At 45.0% G+C, this 18,008-nt stretch overlaps 1 protein-coding gene and 1 non-coding gene across 7 annotated transcripts in view; both read left to right on the forward strand.

The window, feature by feature from the left end:
* LOC144125147 (calcitonin gene-related peptide type 1 receptor-like) overlaps positions 1-18,008 on the forward strand; it is a 309,750-nt gene that overhangs the window by 147,161 nt on the left and 144,581 nt on the right. For 2 of the 6 annotated variants that reach the window (XM_077658271.1, XM_077658268.1), the window contains exons 3-4: positions 313-377; positions 14,535-14,622. The exons of 2 other annotated variants lie outside the window; for them this stretch is intronic. The gene's annotated coding sequence lies outside the window, so the exon portion shown is untranslated. The remainder of the gene's footprint in view (positions 1-312; positions 378-14,534; positions 14,623-18,008) is intronic. 2 more of the 6 variants (XM_077658270.1, XM_077658267.1) reach the window with 1 other exon arrangement.
* On the forward strand, positions 17,086-17,227 carry LOC144126441 (U4 spliceosomal RNA). Its single transcript, XR_013313492.1, has one exon. It is a non-coding gene; the product is annotated as a U4 spliceosomal RNA (small nuclear RNA).

An 18,008-nucleotide genomic window follows, 5' to 3' on the forward strand; every position in this document is an offset into this window, starting at 1 on the left:
AAGTACAGACACGTGGCGAAACGGGGCGAGTTTCTATTCTTTTTTTTTCATGAGATCATAGGTTAATTTCAGTATTTCATTAAGAACAGAGTCAGACGAAGAAATTGGCTGTGTACCATTAAGCTTCCGCCAAAAGAAAGTATGAATTAATGAAGGCCTGCTATACGAGAATTGCCATGACTCAGGTGGAAGAAAGGCCTGCTTTATAGGTGGAGTGTTAGTGACACCTGGTATTTTAACTAAGGCTTCTTCTGTCCACTTACGTGTGAGGTAGAAGTAACGTGATTGAAGTCATTATTTTTATTTGTGCAGGGTTCTCATCCTGTCCATGTCTCTGCGTCTCATGTTCTTGGAAGCCTCGATGATGTTTCTCAAAGGTGCTGAACGTTTGGTGATTTTTTTTTCTGCATTGGGCAGGTTTCATCCTGGCGGACTATCGGATTTCCGTCCCTTTTTCTAAGCGCACTCCTTTGTCACAAAAAGTTCCATGAGGTATCGGATAGGCCAGTGATGTCCCGAATTCCGAGAAAGGAGGAAATCAAAAAGAAATGCCTAGTATTTCGATAAAAAAAGGTTCATCTTCTTCGATAGCCGGATTCCTCGCACAAAAAACGAATAAATGCCCGTAGTGCATTACTTTTCTTGGAGCCTCTTTTCGGGAGAGAAGCCATCTCTTGCAATGTAGGTCAAAAAGAAGCCCGCCATGGGGAACCGGTCAATAAAGAGAAACATCGATTGCTACGCAGGAAAGAAGCTCAGCCAAATAAGTTCTCAGGTTATGAATAGAGACAATCGAACAGGAGGAGAGTGGAGCAAATGTACAGCAGATAGCAACGGGTGTAAGATGCGAATCTGATCTAGCCTTCCCTGAGGAAGAGCTCGCGTTTCTTGCAATTAGAAGGAGATGTGAAGAAATATTCTCCAATGGATATTCCCCGGAAGGGGTATTATTGAAATAGAACAAAAAGCAGTCGTGTTCTTAAAAAAGTCATTAGTAGCGCAAATGGTGCGCGCATTCATTCTCTTTCATCCAGCAATATATTTCACAGCGACAACTGCATGGCCTACACTGTTGGGAATGCGCGTCGGCGGTTTGAACGTAAAACCGCAGCGCCTCACCGCGGTCGTGCCACCAAATAGGGAAGAGGAAGAGAATTGGCCTGCGCAGTTGGACATGCGCGTCTTCCGTCTACTACAGCGTACGTGTCCGAAAAGTAATCTCGGTGAATATACTGTGAAGCGACCATGCGTCGCAGCGCGCTAGGACCTTGTTGGGATTGGTGGAGGGAGAAGTTAGCTTATACGCACGCGCGGTCACTCAGTCGTCTTCGACCATTTGGAGAGTAACGACAAGCTTTTCCGTGAAGCTCGTTTTCGTCTTCCATGCCAGCCTGAATGCAGCGCTCGTTGGAACCAAGTTTTTCCATATTGTTTTGCATAAAACTGTATGTTCGTCATGAAAAATTTTCATATGATAAACACTGCGCTCGGTGGTAATTGTTTGTTCGAACGTCAAGTCCACCGGTGACACAAGACCTTTTTTAGGTCGTAAAGAGGTCAGCGATGAAGCCCACGCTGGACGGTCATTACTGACCCTCATCGACAAAAATGTGGCTCGTGTGAGAGATTCTTTGAATTCAGACCGTCGTTTGAGTGTCTGTTTAGCGGCATAGACAAGAAACATTTCAAAAAGTACCGCTCACGAGATTGTGACGAATAATTTTCAGGTGAGAAAAGTGTGCGCAAAGATAGTGCCTACAGTGTTAACGGAATACCAAAAATCGCGTCGAGTTGAAACGTGAAAAGAACTTCGAGACTTGTGAGAGATTGACCTGTAATTTTTAGAAAATGTCATCGGAGGTGACGAGTTTTGGGTGTTTGAATGCTTTTACGACCCCGAAACATGCAGCATTGAAACATGCAGCATGCGGAGAAGCGAAGTGCCAAGCGGCACACCTCGGCGTCCCCTCGTCCTAAGAAGGCCAGAAAGTACGAGTCAAAGGTCAAAAGCGTGCTCATTGTGTTCTTTGACATCACAGGGCTCGTCCACCATCACTTTGTACTCATGGTACACCCATCAACGTCAAATTCTAAGTGCCAGTCCACAAGACATGAAACGAAGAGTTCACCGCGTCCGGCTTGACATCGAGGGCGATTAGAAACATCACTATGACGAAGTGCCAGTCCCCACCTCCTTCCTTGTGACCCGCTTCCTGGCCGATTCAAAAGTGCCGATGGTTGCCAAGACGGCCTAGAGTCTTTACGTGACTCTTCCAGACTTATTTTTGTTTCCGCACTTTCAAACTCGCATGAAAGGGCATCATTTCGGGACAGTTGACAAAGTCAAAGATGGTTGCACCAAGGCTCTAAAGGACATTCCGGAGAAGGCCTACGGTGACGCCTCCGATGGCTGGAAATATCGCTGGAAGCGATGCACCGACGCAGGAGCAGCCTATTTTGACACCTTATATTGTGTTGTGCCGATCTGATCAATTATTTTTTTAATTGATTCGCTGTCTTTACTTTCCGGACCTACCTTGTACCAGTTATATTACCTTAGGCGGTGCAAGCCGAAATGCAAGAGGAACGATTGGCACTGACACGAGGAATAAGGGCCCAAGTGCGCAGCGACAATAGAGATGCTTAGAATACATAGGAACTGGCTACTCCATAAATGGCTAGATCCTGTCTTTTTAAGCAACAAGAAAAGACGCGACTGCCTTTAAAACGCTTGCTTGGCTGATGCCTTAGTCTTCACTGTCATCGCCACGAGGCTGATAATAAAGCAGCTTTTTCTGTTTGTTTACAAAGTGAACGTGCAAGTTGCTCTGTTGTACTTTTTTGCTGTTCAGTTAATGGGCTACAACTGTGACGCAGCAGGACGGCTGTAGGGGCTGAAGGAAACATCACGAAGACATCGCGCACTGGCAGGAGCTGTTTGTTCAGACAAAAATGTGGGCTGCTAGAATTTACTTGCATGCCTTGACAAGTGCACGCAATCGAAAGCAGTTTTACGGACTTGCATCACACGTGCATACTATCGTCGGTTCCGTATCAGTTTTATCTCCACCGCCTGCGATACTAATGTGAAGCAGGGGATATATAAAAGTGTGATATAGATCATAAAGTTGGCTTTAATTTAGTGCACTCATCTGGGCAAGGACGTCACTTGCATAAAAATCACTTTTTTGCCTATTATAGAAAGCAGTTTTCAGTGCGCGCTGTCTTGATAATATTACCTCTGTCCTCTATAACCGTCCTCGAGTGTAACAGTTGTAACTAGCCTGAATCGCCGCTATGCTAGCACGTAGGAGCTCGTCGGCAATGTTGCTCTACACGTGGGTGGGGATGCATGATTTCAGAGCCAGTAAGTGTTTTTAAGAGAAAGAAATGGGCTTGGGCAGGGCATGTAATGCAAAGGCAAGATAACCGCTGGTCCTTAAGGGTAACGGAGTGGATTCCAAAAGAAAGTAAGCGGAGCAGGGGGCGGCAGAAGATTAGGTGGGCGGATGAGATTAAGAAGTTTGCAGGCAAAGGATGGATGCAGCTGGCAAAGGATAGGGTTAATTGGAGAGACATGGAAGAGGCCTTTGCCCTGCAGTGGGTGTAGTAAGGCTGATGATGATGATGAAGTGTTTTTAGAAGCTAGAGTGTAACGAGGGTTCAACGCCATTGAATAGACTAGTTTTAGGGCCTTTAACATCCCAAATAGACTCAGGCTATGAGATAGTGGAGGGCTCCGGTTAATTTCGACCACTTGGGGTTCTTTAACATGCACTGACATTGCAGAGTACACGGGCCTCTAGCATTTCGCGGCCGGCGTCGAACCCGTGTCTTCCCGGTCAGCCTCCGAGCACCATAACCACTTAACCACCGCAGCGGTTTCCGTAGAATAGAAGTTTTCGGCTGCTTGGCAGCGGCAGTATTAAGCGCGAGAAGAGGTTAACTTTTCTTAAGAACGTTCAGTGCGGCCTAATCCCTAATTCCGATGCGTCGAGTCCTAGCGGTGAGCCACCCTTAAATTTTATTTGGTGTGGCGTGAATCCCCAGTGAGTCACCGGCGAAAGCAGCTTCCTTGAGCCGTCAACAGATGGCACTACAGACCTTGAACGTGTGCTCCACGTGCTCTTAGAATTTCCTTAGGTATTTTACGTCTTCATCGCGTGTCCCAACATCCGTCGCCACACAGCTTGATGCTGGACATTACCCACTGGTTACCCAAGACGCAGTGAATGGCCCTTTCAGTCAAAGTGCTCCCTTTCTGCTTTCGGCGGCAGGTTTAAGGAAATTGTCATCATTTTTGACGGAAGTAGACAAGCAAGCCACAGAGTAGAGAAAAGTAGCCAGGGCTTTCTTCAGCTCTGTTCGTTTGCTGGCGTGACTCGTTGAAACTCATACCAACTCGTCCGGCTTTACGTTCTTGTCAATGGGCAAGAAAATTTCGCAAACTCTAGCAAGAAAATCACTTATTCGAAGGTCGGGTGAACTGTGGGTGACGGTGGTGTTCAGTAGAGACCTTCTGCCTGGAGGTATACAACGCTGCCCGCTCTGTCTTCCTAACCGTAGTGCGAATGTTCTCCAAGGACATACTGTAGGCTGTGTTATCTGGACGTCATAAATTCGCCCAAAAACATATATTTGTGGATCATCTTAAACGAGTAACTGACAACATATTTAAATAACTGATTTTTTAACCTAAGAAAATGATTTGTTAACTTTACGAAATGGCCGGCAAATGATGCTATGCAGGATGTTTCATCGAAGAGTATCAAATTTTTTAAAACTTGGCCTTTTGACGGAATCAACATTTTTTTCAGCAAAGCAATGTCAGTGGTGTAGTGCATCAGAATACAGCCAAGACGTGCTAACTAAATGGCTGGTTAGGCAATGTTGAACAGGTAGCTTTTTTAAGTTTTACTGTAAGACTCCTTATTAATTCAGGGGCTTGTAGCTCACCGTAAGTCCAATTCGTGTAAATTTGTAGATTTTCGAAAATGCCAGTGTCGTCGCCGCTACAGCGGAAGCAGTCATGGGGCCACATAGGTGTGAAAGTTAATCCACGTGACCGGGAAGAGCGATAGCCACGCCTCTGGCATTTTCGCTAGATTGGCATTTTTTTAAATTCTAAAGAATCATAGATGTGACTTACGGTGGACTACAAGCCTTTCAATAAATAAGGAGTCGAACAGTAATATTCAAAACGTCAACTACCCAGCCAACTAGTTTCATTTTGATGCGCTGCCCCTCTGACAACGCCATGCCGAAAAAAGCGCTCTTTTAACTCAATATCCTATATTTATGAATTGCCGACAGTCTTAGGTGAAAGACTTTGTATATCACAGGAATCGCCAAAATGCTTCTTTCTTTCAGTGATGAAATTGATGCCTAGATTTTACTCCTGCGTCCACTTCCTCCCAACTTCACCGACTGAAAAGAGCAGCAGACGCTGTCTTAAAGAAGGATCTAGAGCGGAACCGATGAATGTACTCCTGAATTTATTGCGACAGACGGTGTCCATCGATGAAGTAACGTAGGGCATATAAAATAAAATAAATCCTTAAACACACCCATCTTCAGCTGCAAGGCTGTCACTGAAGCGAACATTAACCCACTGACATCGAGTACAGGACACGATTCATAGCCACAAACAAAAATGCGACAAGTCGACCGGAAGGGAAGCGCCCGATTCCGAACTACGTGTGTAAGCTGAGATGAATACAGAGCTCAAATACACCGCCATTGAAAACTCGGGAGGCGCAGTTCCCGAACTCCTGCCTTCGAAGCGGCCAGAGATAAGCGCCACCGCACCGCCAAGCGCCAAAGCGCCACCGCACCGCCAAGCTGCTCCCATTAGTTCACGCCTGTCCGCGCTGAACATCGCAACCTTACACGCAGTCCCATAACGATCCGCCGTACATCGTCCGGGCGGCCGGCATCGACAGAACCTCGCCTCGCACAGCGTGGCTAGCTGTGTAAGCGCGGGGATCAAATATACGCGGCCTGCCATTCTTCAGCTGGAGACGCACGGCAGTGCTATATATTGCCGCGGTGGTGGTGGGAAGGCACAAGGCAGACCACTTCTTACGCTGGCAGTATAAAGACGGGGCCCAGTTTCTGACTTGCTCGTACTTTTCCGTATTTTCCTAACATGTCGCATTTTGGGGCTTTTTTTTTTGCTTATCCGCTATGGATATCTCGATTCTTCATGTTGGTAGGTGTTCGCGAGTTCGTTCAATAACGGAAATTGATCAGAAGTTCGATAAGATGAGCTCATGTTCTTACGCTGTCCTTGCGATTTTTCTATGAACGAAGACGGAAGACCGAAAGGTACGGTGCGCAGAAAAGAAATAAACATATTAAAAAGAGGTGGCGTCCGCAGATAAAGAGCGGCGAAAAAGACCGAAAGAAAGCGCAGAAGAGGACACGGCTAGCAGTGACCACTGTCCGGCATCGAGCGACAACTCCGGACTTCCGTTTGTAGCGAAGTGCGGAGCTCTTGGAGGACTCCATAGTAAACGGGCAGAGAAAATAAACCGGACAATACCACAGCCTTAAACTGGCGCTCTTGCTAGTTTGCTTTTGACTAGATTTGTCGCGTTTGTCTTGTATTTTTTTTGCACTATCTCTCCGCGAACTGCGTGAGTGGTCAGAGACTGTTGCCGCCAGCTATATATATCCTACGAGGAATGAACAAATGTGGACGCCACTTCTATTCGACAAGAAGTTTTTCGAGGACCACTCTACCCAGCAGCTATTGCAGTAGTAGTGACGCACTTGAAAACTGAAAACTAAAAAGCTTTCTCATTTTTCGGGCACATGTAACCAGCGTGCTTCCGTCGTACGATGCAATTTCCTGCTGACACCCTCGGCTGTTTCGTCACCCTTGAAGGCTTATTTGGCGTCAGTGCTTAAGATTTCGACTCAGTAAAGTAAATCTCAGTAAAAATGCGAGGCTTTTAAAAGCATTTAGATTTTTTCACTTACACCGGCCACTACAGATGTGCCAATGTTTGCCAATAGCTGAACAATTCGCCAGTAACGAAATCGTGTGCCATGCTCGATAGACCCGAGCTTTGGCATCTTGTCTGTTTGGACAAAAACTGAGAGTGAGGGAAATAAAATATGAAAAAGGAAAAGGAAAAAATAAGTCAGAACATAACGGTGCAAGAGAAAGAAGAAGCGAAGAACTTAGAGATGAGTTCTTAAGCTAAACTAGACCGTTAACCCTCTGTATCATTGTGTCCTGCTAAATTGAGCATGGTTATGACGATCAGTCTGCATGCACAAACATTTTTGGTTGCGTATCGATCACAACAGGCCTAATTAAATAAAAATGTTACAGGCATGGTTTGCTTGAACGCAGGGGCTCGCGCTCTAAAATTGTCTTCGCTATTAGACTGAACGGCGTGCAACTCACCTAGTTCACGAGTTTAATATCGTTGACTTCGCTTGACGAAGTGATTAAGAACACTCGCCCAAAAGCAGGGTCTCTTAAGGTGGCGTTCGCAAGCATCTGGCGCCGACCAACGTGTCGCCCCTTCACTCCTCTCCATCTTTTCTCGTCTTCCCAAACACACTTTACCTTGAGCTCTTATCTCTGCTCATGCCGACGCCGACGTGATCAGTGCTTCGGGTCATTATAGGCATTGATAGCTCTCGGTGCAAAATTGGCCGTACAGTAAAACATTGGGTAAAGAATTCCACCCCCCCCCCCCCTCTCTCTCTATTGGCTTCAACAATTCACAGGAATACGACACCGCGGCTTATAGGGCTTCGATGAGAGCCACTCGGTCACTTTCCTTCTTTTTTACAGCACGCATGGTGTCAACACTCTATTTTTGGGTGTTCAAAGATATATGCCACTTCACGGCAGCCAATTGAAGCGCTTGTCCCGAATGCCTTGTAATGTTCGTCCGTATACGTCGATGCTTTTTGCCCCTTCAGACTAAGTTCACTGCAGTGGCCAACCAGAAAAAGGCCGCTTGCGGAACACTCTTGCGCGCACCCATAAAACGAATAGCAGAAAAAAGAGTGCGGTACAAAAAGCAAATCCTGTGCGCACCTAGACTTGGTGCAGTTGAATGGAGCCCTGTTTTGTTCGGTGCAATGTTGGCTTCAGCGTTATTTTTTGCCGGAAAGGTAGCATATATATTTCTTTTCAATGAAAATATCTTCCCTTCGTGCAAAATAGGAAAAAAGTGGTAGGATTTTAACGTAGCTACGCTGAGTAGACGTGCGAAAGCATGTGTTTGGCCTGAGTGGCTCATGGTTTTGCTTTGCTGGGTCTTCGGTACGTCTGGCGACGACATTAGACTCAGGTTAAGCTCCGATCGAGGTTAAACTAATCTGATCTGTTCGCGCCGCAGACGAAAGTCGATAAAGACGACGATGCGCAATGCACAACGCGAGAGTGTGTTGCAGTTTAACAGGAGGTATGATCGGCTGCGGCGATATCATAAAGAAAAATCTAAGCATGCTTACGCCACAAAACACCAGGCCACCGTACCCCTGCACGACTCCACCTTCCAAAACATCAAAAGTCTTGGAGGCACACGCATGCATCCAGATATGGAAGCCAGCTAGACGGCTCTTCCAGGGCAGCGTATACTCCCCACACAAAAGCGCATTGCTCACGAAACAAAGATTACGACGACCGTGGCGATTTGGCATGGCGGTTTTTTATCGGCACTATGTCCACACAATAAAGAAAAAAACTGCGGCGATAGCATAGCGCCCTAGTGCAGTGGTCAGCGAAGGTGATCTTTTTCGCGCCGCCACGGGTTTGAAACCCAGTCGTGGCAATATTTATTTTATTTCTGCATGGGCTGTTCCTGAGCTACGTTTTTTCAAGGTGACCTTCAAGGTCGAGCTTCACACGAACTCGGTGAGCTGGTTAGCCCTCGTGAAGCAGTGCTTTCATGCTAAACTAACGCTTCTTTTCACTTGCATACTTAGCTGAGGAGTCGAACCGACGCGTGCGGAACAATCCTTGCCGTCACATAGAAACTAAGCTGACCGAAGCGCCGCCAAGCAAAACGCACTTTGTTTTACGCCTCCTAGAGTTTTTATGGCATGGCATGGCATGGTCTGTGAGTGAAATTCTACATTCAGAATGTTCTCGATTTGTGGTGTTTAGTGCGGTGCGATACCTGCTGGTAGACACACACTGAAGATAAGATTTACAGTAAAAATATTGAGAGTGCTTCTGCCTCTCACACGTTTTCATCGTCTTCGCAAAGCTATACGCCTCATCACAAAGTTCCAAAGCTTTGCTGCTTATCGTAAATATCTTTTTTTATTCCGAGACTATTCAATATTACTTCTAGTTTCTGCCTACGGTATGATGGACATCCATGGATAAAAATTTACTTGATGTGGTCTGGCATAAACATCTTTTGCTGCTTTACCTCGTTAACCAGTCGGGTGATAATCGTTCGAGCTCAATGAAAATGTATGTTCCCTCATGCTTCCTAGCTTATTTGCGGGTTCTCTTGAACGCGCAGAAATAACTCCTGCCCTGCGAGCATGCATCCCGTAAGGTGCCTTCCATGACTCTACTTGGACTGATTGTAGTTGTTGATATTGTGGTCGCGCGAAATATTGCACTGGTATGACGTCGGCGCATGCACACATACACAGGTACGCATAAAAAGACGAATACAAAGACGCAGACAGACACGCAGACGCACGTTTTTATTTTAGATACTGCGAAAGCTACGTCGGTGCGTCCTGTGCAGTTAGACTGCGCAGCGAAGCGAACATTATGCTTGTAATAGAGATGAATAATTAGACGAACATTGTACTAAAATTTAATAACCAAATTTTTGTTTTTTTATTTTAGGGCACAAGATTATATTGCGAAACTGAAGGCCCTCAACATAGAAAGTGAGCCCATTTTTCAAGGCTGTCTTAAAGAGAAGAGGAAATGAATGTTTCAGAATTGTAAGTTATTTAGGAATTCGTATCAATGATGCTCCTAGATAAAGCATTTAATGTAGTTTTGCGCTAGAATTTAAAAAGGTACGTAATAACTGATTAAAACCACGGCTACGTTCGGTTTCTTCTCACTGCTCTGGAGAAGTGCGGCGAAGGTAGTGGTTACGTCATCATTGCCGGAATTTCAGATATCCGCTGCCTTCGTCTACATGCTGCCATGCGTCTTCCGATGCCGCCAAGCAATGCTTCGTGAGCTTCACCATCGACGGCACCTTCGTTTTCTTCCTTGAAACAACCGCTTCTTAGCGGGAAGCTTAGCGCCGGCGTACGTGACGTCATCATTGCCGCCTGTGCGCGTTGTTGTGCAGTGCAGAGAAGCCTGAACGCCGACACCGCTTTAGGCGGAGATTGTGTCACCATTTCAAATGCTAGCGGAAAAAAAAAATCTCGCATGCTTTACCTGAAAGTTTCACACATTCGGCTCATTTAAACTCATCATATTCTAAAACCTCTTCAGTAGCCCTATAAACGACAATATGGTTCAAGATGTCGAATGTCAAAATACGCTCGTTGAGTTTGCCTTTCACACGTTGTACATTAAAAAAAAAGTGATGATGGTCGCATTTATAATCTAAAAGACAGAGACGCCGTTTGCATATTCTGTGAGGTAGAAGCATTTGACGAGGTTTTCGCGAAAATACTGCACGAAGCGGCACAAGTTTATACATATGCAACGTTTGAAAGGCAACTCAGCAAGCTTTCTAATGGATACATTTCACGTTCGATATTTCGGACAATATTGAAAATTAATGGAATTTATAAGCTGGTTATGCCTTCGGGATTGACGGCCTTCAGTTTCACAGGATATAATGTTGCGCCTTAAAACCATAATTTATAAAGTTGATTAGCTTATTTCAGTTAGCTATTTGCCTCTTAATTGAGCTATATCACATACAAAATGTCTGTCTTGCTGTGAACTCCATCCGCACAGACCATACCGCCGTATTTCCTGCAGTTGCTAAAATAGAAATTATTAAAGTTAATGAAAATCATCCAGTAAACATTGCTTGAAATTCAGTGCTTTATGCATTCGTGTTCACCCTCTCTTCCTCAATCGCTCGCTAGATAGATAGAGGGAACAAAGATAGAGAAAGTCATGCGGCTACTCTTGTTAACGACCTTGTAATCTGGACTCTGCAACATGTACAGTGCTACAATACGTGAACCGATTTCTAGGACCTGACGTATTTACACTCTAGCGCAATGTTTGCTCAGCTGATGGGATTATGAAGTGTTTACACCATGACGGCGCCCCGGAAGTAAGGTATAGAGTGCTTGGAGGCTCGAAGCAGCAGCCAACTGCTGTTCACGACACCTAATACAAGCCCACAAGCTATGTTTTTCTTCCGGAGTGTCTGACACATCTGTCAAAAATGACTGCTGTAAAATGTCGTGTTTGTTGTCGTGTTTTCGATGAAAGCTTTCGTTCAGACCTCTAGAAAACACTTTGTGTACGAAACAGAAGGTGCCGCCTGACGGTCGCTTGCACTGCTTACATTTTGGGAATTAGGGCGGCGCTACTATCTCGAAGAGAACGCGTTCAGTCGCAACGTATGTCTGAAGACACTCTGATAGATTCCACCTGGACAGTGCCTGCGAGGCGGGGTTCTCTGCTCGCTGACGCTTATAGCCTCTCTACATTGTACCCGTGAGCCCTGAGGCTATTTATGTATCTTAATCGCAAATCGTCACTGATCCTCGGGAACAGTAAGCGTTGTCAACGTTTGCTGCGGGTATTGAAAGACTTGTGCTGGCGGCAGTGTCATTTCCTTTTTTTTTCTCTTCCATTCCACGCTGCTTGCAAATTTGCCAGCGTCTGATGCACTTTACAAAGCTCTTGGAAAGACGTTACCGTTCAGGACTCCTTTTCGTTGAGTTTATTCAAAAGTCCAGCTTTTAAAAAGTTTGCCCATTTTGAGGTTTTCCTTCTCAAAATACGTTTTCCAGCATTGGGATTAAAAAAAAATATTGGTAACAATTACTCGACGACATACTGACCGAACCGCTGGGCATGGTGAAGTGTTTTGAGGCTTTTATATTTATGAGCTTAAGACGTACAACCCTTAAGCGAAATTTTTTTGTTACAGAAGCGCGTTCCCCCCCCCCCCGAGTAGTTGCTCGACAAAACCTTCATAGTAGGTGTGCGGTTAAAAAACTTCCTTTTCAGGTAAGTGCCATTGAAGAACATGGGCCGGGCTGTGGTACTTCAACGCTCTGAATGAGAAACATAGCAAGATGAAAAAAAAAAGTCTGGAGTTGGACAGTACCATTAGCCACGAGGGATCTCGCTTGACTGCCTAAAGTGTGATCCACGCCCAATTCGGTCAAGTGTTCATATACGGCAGAGTCTAGAATGTGCCCAAAACATGGTCAATGTTTACCATGTGGTTAGACCCGCCTTAATAGCATTCTCTTTCACTAATGAGTCGTAGTGTTCATTAACTAGTAACTAGCTGCTGTTATCCGGTCACAACCTTCCGTGACGGCGCAACGAGTAAATGCGTCCAGAATATGAACGCTAGCTTGTTGGATCGAATCCCAGATGCAACGGTGACATTTGATGAAAGCAGAATGTAAAAAAAGCGCCCCTTTGATTATGAGATGTCAGTAGACGTTAAAGAACTCCAGGTGGCCGATATTGATGCGGCGCCCTCTACTACGCCGCCTCTCATAGCATGCGTGCTGCTTGGATATGTTGTACCTTATACACCCTGTACGCTTGCCGATACGACATAACAAGACGCCGACGACATTTGAACCTGTAAAAATGGCTCCGACAGCCAGCGTTGTTGAAAAACTACGAGCTTTTCTTCATGCTAAACGGCAAGAAATCTCCTCCAAGGAATTCTCCATTGGAGAATTCCCTCTCCTCGGCGCAAATGTTTATTATAGCGCAGACACCACCCTGAGAAACCGGTCTTTAGGCAGCATATGAACACGGCCGGTATTCTGCTTCATCGTACTAAAGCAAAACCGTGGATTACTCCTACTACGTATCTTATAAAAGTCCAGCTTTTTTGGGCATCACTTTAATTGTGAGGCAACATTGGCATTTTGTAAGATTTTGTTATGAACATACTGAAGGGAATAGTGTGATCATCCGATGCGTAACAAAATCTTGCTTTTTAAGTCTGTCGAGCGCTCGCGCTGAGCTGTAGAGACTGCTATATAACACCAATCTAATGCAGTGCACTTTAAACAAGAAATAGCAGAAAACTGCAAGTGTCCTGAGGCGGATCTGGGGGTATATTGATTGTTGCGGTGAAATCTTATGGTATGTGAAAAATTGAGTTTATAAACAATCAATTCAGGCTATGAAAGGCGTTACTGTAAAAAAAGCTAAATAAATGTCTGAAAATACTGCTGAGAAGGATTTTAGGCCTTCTGTTCGTTTCTACATAGCCATTGAAATTGAAATATGTGCAACGAATATGTGCAACGAGAAGCTAAAAAACGATTTGGCTTAATTCTTAGGGAATGTAAAGAACGTAACTAGGAACATGTCTACGTGAAGGAAGGGAACGTGTGGCCTATTACTCAAGGCGGGTTAGAATGTACCCACACTGGGACTAAAACGAATACGGTTACGGACTGCATTATTTTCTCAGTGCTAGACAGCGAATGAAGATATGCGTGTTTTGGTACGACTAGGGTAGATTTTTAATGCACGGACATAAATATTGGCCACTGCTGAAGCACTGTCTAGCGGTGGCTACAACAATGCTGTAGGTGGTAATCTCAGTAAAGGTAATTTAGAAGTTGAGATATCAAAATAGCAAAAGTGTGGGATCTGTCACCGAGATACAACTAAACCTCGGGTTGCTTGTGTCTAGAGCCATGAGCAGTGCTTCATGCCACGAATGCACACATGAGGGTGTCGTGATTTGTTGCTGGGGTAGATGTTAGTGTAGGCCATCAGCAAAAATAAAAAGTATAAGGCCTGCATCTTAGATTATACACGTACGTATTGTACTAAGATGTTATCCAGTTCATTACTTAATTTAATTTAATTTCGTTTTTTTTTAATTTAAGGATCACATTGGGTTGTTACATATTAGGTGGGATAAAATTAAGTAAAAAATTCCTTCAATATTATCTTCACATCACAAAGCCCCACATCGATTTTAAGGGACACTTTAGGTAACTGCACTGAAATTGTAATGACCGTATGAAGTTCTCAAACACGTGCCGAAATCTATCGCTGTTCTTGAACCCTTTTTCCGTTTGCCGTGATATAAATGCGGTCATAGCGGCCAGGAAACGAGGCTTCAATTCCGTGCTTAGCAGCAGAACGCTATAACTACGAAGCCATGGCGTCAAATGACAGACACATTACTCTATGACCTTTAATGTATTATATTTCTTTCTCCTGCGATGGCTGGTTGTTTATTCATATGCAACCAGATTTTATGGTCTGGTTAAGTCTAGCGCGTTATTTGGGTTGCCCTGGTAATCATGCTTTTTATTTTTCATTATTAGATTGAATCAAACACAACAATTTAAACTCATTCATTTTTTTTCTTTTCTGAACTTTGCAGATCTCTTTTCATCAGCTGCTGGCACGTAGCGACAACCGATCGACTGCTCCGATTCGGCGTGTGCCGCTCAGTCCACTTCTACCTCCAGGTGAAGGAATTAGTTTAGCTTTTTTTTTCGTCCACTAACAATTAAGGCTTGGGAACGTGACTTTGCAGTGAAAACGACCTAAAGAGACGATTAATTAAAATTTAACGCCGAGAGCGTGTTGTACAATAACTAATGATCTTTAGTGCTGGCTTTGCCTGCGGATTTGAGACAAGTGTTTTAGACGTCCAAAAAAGTGTGTTTTTATCGCTTCGAAAAATGAAGGCCCAACATTTCAATCAATAGCGCTCACAGACCTGTATGATCAAAGCGCCATAGGTAAGAGTTAACATCAAATCAAATCAAAGGTTTATTCCAGAAAAAAACTGAAAACGCGGAAATCTACAGCAAAACACATATAAAAATAAACCGCGAACACGTGAGTATGCGCTGTCGCTGGCGTGACACATTGCGAACGCAAGAGCTCATCTTGGGCGTAGCAGAGCCCTAAACAACGCGGAGGAAATTGCGGCTGACACCCATTCACCCCTGGTACTGCCGCAGTTCTCGATAACCATAGGAATAAGGCTCTCGAATGGGAGTTGCAGACAGTATTCATATTTTTGCCGGAGCATTTCGATTAAAATCGCCACGGCGTGTTGCCGAGGGCTTTCAATGTCAGCTCAAACACCGACGATCGTATTGCCGGCAAAATAACCGAGCATCTATATAACGTTAATAAAAAGAATTTGCCAAGTTGTAGCGAGCAAGTTGTCTCTTAAGGCGCCTAAGGAGTCTCAAGAAGAAATGGTGTCGCACCCGAATAAACAAGAATTGGATAAACAATCCTTATATTAAGAGCCTTCGGGAATAAATTTAATATAGTTTCTTCGAGCATCGCCTGGTGTTGTTTTCGCTGAAAAGCAGGTATTAAAACTGAATATGCGTTTTTGATCATTCGTGGAAGTGCGTTCTTTTGGGCCGTTGTAAAACACTGTTTTTCGGAAGCGCCCTAGTTACTCCTAAGATGAAAACAAATTGATACAAATCAATCCTGATTTCACGTAAGAAGTACTGCGCTTTGTTGAGAGTGCACACAAACCCATCAGTAAAACCTCAGAAACAAAAGCAGGTTTCAGCCGGGAGTACCCGGGTGGGCTTGCATTTTCCCTCCTGGTTGGTAGAGGCGCTCAAAACTCTAAACGCAGCAAAGTGCAGCTGAATAATCGATATCAAGAGTGTATCTGACGAAAAACTTCAGACAAAAGATTTTAAAATTTTTGATTGATTCGGGAAGCGCGCACTTCAACAGTGTGAACGAAGCTTCTGATTGTTCTAAACGCGTGCTTCCAGAAAGACCATACCAGACAGTCAAAAAAAAAAAAGAGAGCGATTACTGATTCTACGTTTTCGATGGATTAGATAGGAAATCTCACATTTTCTGAACGGCGCAGTTCCTTTCAAGAAAGGAAGCTCGAATATATATTGAAGTTGAGGCTGATTATTTTGGGACGTACGAGCAAACTAATAGAACTCCCCGACTGCTAGGTCATCACAGAAAGAAGATTTGACGTGGACAGCTGCTCTGTACAAAATGAAGCTCAATTTAAATCGCTCGAAATGTTCTTTGAATACCGTGACTTCATTCCTTCGCAACTTTGCGGACAAAATAGAAAGACTAATAAGAGAGAACCAGGCACTCGTCGAGAAATTAGAGAAAATCGAGCAAGAAATTCAGGGGGGGGGGGGGGGGGGGCACTTTGTTGAACTAAAGTGCGGTGAGGCGAAAGCCTTTAGCGCGATGTTGCTGCTTGTGTCACTGATGTGTGGTTAAGATGTTGATTATGTACACAATTGTTTGTGAATCTTAAATGCCGGAGACTATGGAGTGCGTTTGGGAGGCATCCGTCCAATTCGACGCCTTTCCGCACTCTCCAGCCTCCTAGACAAGGAGAACTACATATGAATTGGCAGGAAGTAGCGTAGTAGTAAGCACGCTAGGCTGCGGAGCGGAAGGATTGTGGTTCGAATCCAATCGTGCACAAAGATTTTTAAAGCGAAAGCTTTACTGGCCGCAGGTTGAGCAGTTTCGCGCGATTCGTGGAAAGCCGAGAAATGAAATGAAAGAGGTGAGGGGACAGGAAGAGAGGATAGGGGCAGAAGTAATATGTACAAACTACTCACACAATAAGAAATGTGTCCAAGTTGTGCGCGTGATTAGTTCATTTTAGCGAAGAAAACAGAATGCGAACGAAAGAAACACAAGCGCGTGATTGTTGGAACGCTGCGGAATACGAATAGTGAATGTATGGAAACGTGTTCTATTCAATAATTACGGAAAGTGACCGTTACTAGGTTGTTTAAGTTAAAAAGCTCGTGTTTAGTGCAGTCGGAAGCCATAAATACGAGCACATATTGTCATTCTTGAAAGCTCTTTTTCAGTTTCATCCAGTGACATGTCGTCACAAACTTGAGAACATGGCAGGCATGATGAGAACGACCACCTGGTGCTTCCAGTTTCACATCAGCTTTGCGCAGAGGCAGTGTCGCATCCAATGAAGTCTCGGCTGAGGAGCGACTATTGCTAGTTGAAAACTTTTCCCAATGCCCCGCCTGGGCGACGTGAAATACCGTCGGCCAAGGCAATTTTTGGCTGGCCCTCCGGGGCCTAAATGTACAATCCAAAGAGAGATTTGACAAATATCTCCGTTATTACATCTAGCACACACATATTAACGCGAATGCGTTAAGGAGCTCTTGTCGCAGAATAGCCGGTGTCGTCGGCGTCTTTAGCCGTGAGCGAAAAATGGCGCATCTCGGTACACACCTGAACCGCGCCGTAAGGGAAGGGTGCGGTACAGGTTTCCAGCGAGAATTTTGAGACAGGCGTCAATTCCGCAAGTTGAGCAGTTTCGCGTGATTCCTGGAAAGACGTGTTGCGCATGCGCGAGGAGCAGTGAGGACACACGGCGCATTTCTCTCTCTCGCTCCCTAGTCACAATTGCGCATGCGCCACTAGTAACACCGAGCCACAGGTGTTCCGCCGCTGCGCAGCACTGTGCCTTTCCTCAAAATGCAACTTTCAATTTTCAGTTCTCTCTTTCTTCTTTCCCTCCCTCCTTTATCCGTTCCTTTGCGGCGAGGTTCGGATGTCCATCGAGATACGTGAGACGGTTACTGTGCTTTGCGCGCTTGCCGCGCCATCTGGCATGACGTCACACCGCGTTCCTCGTCGTTGCTCTCGCCAGCTGCGTCGCATACCTGATAACATGTCGGTGGATTGAAAAGGATAGCTCGCGTGCGACGCAACCACAGTTGTGTCGTCTTTAATGCGACAACAACATAGCTAGACAACCAGACTAAGCTGGACTTGCAATCAAGATTAGCCAAGGCTAACCATGCTATGCCTTGCCTTTGGCTACGTATATCCTGGCATAGCCGAGCTAAGT

Source organism: Amblyomma americanum, chromosome 3, assembly GCF_052857255.1.
Source record: "Amblyomma americanum isolate KBUSLIRL-KWMA chromosome 3, ASM5285725v1, whole genome shotgun sequence".
NCBI classification, from domain to species: domain Eukaryota; kingdom Metazoa; phylum Arthropoda; class Arachnida; order Ixodida; family Ixodidae; genus Amblyomma; species Amblyomma americanum.